General features: G+C 41.2%; 1 pseudogene; it reads right to left on the reverse strand.

The window, feature by feature from the left end:
- The window catches only part of LOC138023361 (uncharacterized), an 8,605-nt pseudogene extending 3,848 nt beyond the window's left edge, over window positions 1-4,757 (reverse strand).
- Window positions 4,758-5,205: the final 448 nt, after the last annotated feature.

The following is a 5,205-nucleotide window of genomic DNA, read 5'->3' on the forward strand; positions in this document are numbered from 1 at the left end:
CTACGCTGAATAACAACTATCGGTCAGTCAACGGTGATTCAACTCCACCTATGAATTACAAAATTATGACGCTCGGCCTATGCCACTTTGACCACCGAATCGATTTCTCTTCGGCAGGGTCCCGAATGGAATTTCAAGATACCAACAACTGTAAATAGCGTTCGTGCTTCGGTTCTCGGCCTCTTCGTTCTGTCGGTTATTCGTGCGTCCGTTCGCTTGTTCGTTCGTTCACGAACAGCTTCAGTGTCGAACCGTAGAATACAAGTTGCTTGGCAGCGGGCAAAAGGACAACTGAAAAATTTGAATCCTGCCTAGGACTCTTGATTACTTGAATAAAATTAAGCAATTGATCTTGGGTGAAACCAATTGTAAAAAACTTGATCAGAATCCGAGCAAGTAATGGGAAAACAGTTTAATATCTTATCTTCAAAAGCTGAAAAGTAACAAGGTCAATGACGAGGCCACCTTTCCGAAGATTTTACCTTGTGGTTAAACTCATGGTACTATGGCCTACCTGAGATTCATAAACAGGATTATCCTTTTCGCCTGATCGTATCTTTGGTGAACACTAGCCAAGCGGCTAGTATTCTATCCATGTATTCATTTCAGTCATTGACTCCAGTTACCGTAAATTTCAGTCAGCTGTCCTGTAGCCTTTTCGTATCGCTAATTTCGGAGGGTCGCTACCTTTGGCAGCTAAAACGTGTACCGCACATGGGCTGTTTGAAGTTTCGGTAGTAAAATCGCCACAAATGTGAAAACTTACACACTTTTTAGTTGGAGAAATTTTTCAGACAACGATTTTGTATATAAATACTGAACAGATTTTGGCAGAATTCACTCGACTGTCACTGCTCTACTTGAGGCTACAGACTCTTGGGCGTATAACATTGACCGAGGAAAAGTTAATGCAGTCGTCTTCGTGGACCTAAAGAAGACCTTTGATACGGTCAATCACGAAATCCTTTTATCTAAATTAAGCAATTATGGCAATGCGATAACGCGCACTCTTGGTTTGAGTCATACTTGGACAACCGCATGCAGAGATGCTCAGTTAAGCCTAGTTTTCACTAGCGACTCAAGTACGTGCTCAAGCACATGGATAAGTAGCTTATGGTAGTGAAAACGAACGTTGAAATAAGCATCATAATCAACCACGGCGTCCGCCATTTTGTTCAAATGCTCAAACGCGGGGAATCTGGACGAATGTTATAATTGGACAGACGTAGCAAATTTCCTTGTGATTATGCTGCGTTTCGTTTTCGCACGACGCAAGCGAACGCAAGCAGAAGCGCAAACACAAGGAAAAGGAAATATTTTGATCCTTGTGCTTGCATCAACCCCGTTTTCACGATGAAATAAGCTCTCTTAGTAAATTTTCAGCTCCGATTATTGCATTTCTAGCTTTTTGATTGGCTAAAAAACTCCGACTATGAGCCAATAGTCGAAGTTTTACGTCATATGGAAAACAGTGCGCCAAGATGCTCTTTCCGGACGCTTTGTAAAATTGCGGAAATAAAAATCGGCGGCAAAACCCGGTTTGAGAATTTACTAAAACAATTATTCCATTCGCCCTTGTTGGATATGAAGTGATTAAAACCAACTCGCGCTACGCGCTCGTTGGTTATTTTATCACTTCATATCCAACTTGGGCTCATGGAATAAATGTTATTTATCCTTGCGCTATCGCTAGTGAAAACCAGGCTTTAATGGGTCGCTCTCTAGGAGCTAATAATAATAATAATAATAATAATAATAATAATAATAATAATAATAATAATAATAATAATAATAATAATAATAATAATAATAATGAAATGATTTTAGTATATACTAAAACAGTGGATAGCGTTGAACTCGCGCGCTGATTGGCTACTCAAACTCCGGATATCCTTTGCTATTCACCTCCGAGCAATTCGCGCGGAATTTTGGTCCGGAAATGTTGTAATCTTTGCAGGAATAAATGAGTTAAAATCATCTTTTTGTGCAATATTATCTCACTGGTTGAGTATATACTAAAACAACTATTCACCTCAGTGTCGGTGGCTAGTGATGGATATTTACATCGCCGCTTCGCGGCTCGGTAAATATCCACCACTAACCACCTCCACTTCGGTGAATAGTTGTTAACTACTGGCTACAAAGATTACAGCAGTTGCTGTTGTTGGTTAAACTGTCTGCAAGATTCAATTTTCTTATTTTTGTTATAAAAACGGGTAAACTGGGAGGGATCTCTTTGAGTTACGGTACGTTTTGACCACAAGAATGGCCCAAGATATCTAACAGAGTGCTTGCCGTAGCGTGTAGTTCTAAAACGTGGTAATACGAAGTCACTATTCCGCAGCGAGTGTGTAGCACCTTTTCGGACAAATAGATCGGAAACACAATCAGGTACGAGACAATGTTTGACTTTGTACATAAGTGCTGTGATATCTTGAAGCCGTCTGTTACATATCAAGAAGGTTTATCAGCACGTCGTAAAAGTTCTTCATATGTGTCGGAGTGGGATTTATATAGCACCCTTAGGGCTCTTTGCTGTATTTGTTCTATCTTGCTTTTGTCGGATGACTTGCAAAAATGCCAAGTTAAGTGACATTAAGTTAAATAGGGTAGTATAAAAGATTCATACAGTAGTAGCTGAGCCTTACGGGGTATTAAATTTCGAAGACGACAGAGTACTCCGACTTTCTGGCTTGCCTTAGTACATACTAATGCTCAGTGAGTTGAGATTATCGTTCATGTGAATTCCTAATAGTTTGATTAGTTCCGTGTTCGCAATGTCCAGCGAGACCCTTCCGCGGCGTATTAGCTGGTCATTCATTGCATGGAATAGATAGTTCCCATCTTTGGGGGCTGGAGGATGGCGATGTGTTAATCCTGCCTTTCTTAATTCCATGTCCAACCGACTCTTTGGTGATTAACCTTTGTCTGAAGCTTGCTTTAGCCTAGTTTTCATATGTTGGGAAAATCCCAGACGATCAGGGATTTCGCAGTTTCCCGACCGTCCCAGATTTTGCCGACATATCGGAAAATCGCCAGATGCTTGTCCTAGATTCCCCCGATAGTGACTTTGGCGAAAAATGAAAAGTGCTCAGAATCCCCAGCTAGCCATTGCTCAGGAATTAAAGCAAGGCGTATTTAAGAGCGGTGGAGCATTGCAGGTCTACGCAAATGATAGCGTTTTCTGTCATAGTTGTTTAATGGACGACTTTTAGTCAAGGACATGGGAAAAAACAAAACTGCAGTATTGCATGGGTAGGCTAAAACATTGCGCTCTAGTTATTAATGTTACGATTGTTGCTAGCCGGGCCCGGGTGGCGTCCTTTTCGCCTCGTCGAAGAGATCAGTGGGCCGTTTCTCGAAAGTCCCTAAACTTTTCACATGTCACAATTCCCTCTTTATCTCAAGAAGGGAGAGGGTTTAAGTGTTTCACAATCCGCTTTTAGTTATCTCGAAAAAACATGCTAAAAGTCATCGGGACTTGTCGAGAAACAGGCCCCTGCTCACAATCGGTTTTGAATTGCGTCCAAGTTAGTTTTTGATGATTGTATCCGATAATCAAATGTGGCAAATTTAAACTATAATGAGGCAGAAACCTGTTGCTACCCATGCATGATTTAAAGTGATTTTAATAAAAATAAGCGCTCTTCTCATTAATTCTCATTAATTCCAGACCATTCCACCCTCCATACCATTCCTCACTTTTTTTTCGGGATCATTTGCGGTCCAAATTAAATTGGGGATCATTTGCGTTCCGGGATCATTTGCGGTCCTGGTATCATTTGCGGTACAGTTTGGGGATCATTTGCGGTTCTGGGATCATTTGCGGTCCTGGGATAATTTGCGGACCCGTACAGTCCTCTCCAATAATCATATTTGTCGTCTACGAAGGTGAAGATGTCACCAACGTGCTAGGCAGGGTGCATTAATTAGATCTTGATCAAACAGTTCGAAGTCAGTATCTTAGTTTGCCTGAATATTATGGTCTTGGGCTTGTGCTTACAAACTTTATCTGTCATTTTTCCATAGATCAAGTAGTGATTGCTGATTTCGGGGTTATACACTACGCACCTAGTAAACAACTCCGGGGTGTTAGTGAGCAAAACGTCCAAGAGTGTTTGGGAATGCATTGTAACTCTGGTAGGCTTGGTTATTAGGCATGTCAAGTCATATACTTGCTCCAGATCTCTACGCATCTTCCCCTCACCTCGATCAGGAATAAGCCGATCCATATTCAAGTCTCCCAAAATAATTATGCACTGCTTTTGAAGACATGCCCACTGACAAATATCATTTATTTCGTCCTCAACGTTTTGCTGGCATTTTGATCCACTGAGATCATTGTTCTTTCTGGAGTTTTTAATTTAGGCGGCCTGTAAAGCGCTAAGAACAATATTTCGCTCCTTCTTACACTGCATTCAACCGCTATAGCTTCCAGCGTCTTATAGGTTTCAGTTTCTTAGAGGGTATAGTCGTAGAGAAATAAGCAATGAGCCCACCTCCTCCTTTGACTTTCTCTTTGCGAAAAAGCTGGTATCCTTGTATTTGAACTGGTGAACAGGATACGAACGATCAATTTTGGTTTCCGATACAATAAGTATGTGGGCTTTCAGTTCGTCATTCAGTAATTTTAGTTCTTCAAACTTGTTTTGTATGCTGTTAATATTCAAATGTGCAACAAAAGCGATATTCGAATTGTTTTTCCTTTCTTCGAGAATCAAACTCACCTTGGGAATTCGGAAGGTCCTCATTAGCATAATCGCTTTCAAAGTAGGTGGTTTCCATCGTAGTATTAGTTGTTACTTGCATGTTGGAATCTATTTCAAACGGGTAATCCATGGTCGCGTAGGGAAGACTGCTCAATAAACATGTCCAGTCGATATCAGGATAGTCCAAATAGTACGCATCCTTAGTTAGACCTAGACATTTAGCATGCACCACGAATTACAATAGGCACACAGCAAGGCATCTTGATTCGATCGAACATTCTTTCCTCACTCATTGCAGGGATATTTCGGTTGTTTCATGCTATTTCTTGGTCCCGGATTTCTTTGAACGTCTCCCGCGTTAATGATGCGATGGAGTTGAAAAGTACTGTTACCGTTCGCAGTTTAGTTGATCCTCGAAGGTAAAAATGCGCTTCCACGGCCACGACCTCACTGCCTGACATCTTTCGAAGTTGCGGCTACTTGTATCACCGCTCTC

This window comes from Montipora capricornis, chromosome 11 (genome assembly GCF_036669925.1).
Source record: "Montipora capricornis isolate CH-2021 chromosome 11, ASM3666992v2, whole genome shotgun sequence".
Lineage (NCBI taxonomy): Eukaryota > Metazoa > Cnidaria > Anthozoa > Scleractinia > Acroporidae > Montipora > Montipora capricornis.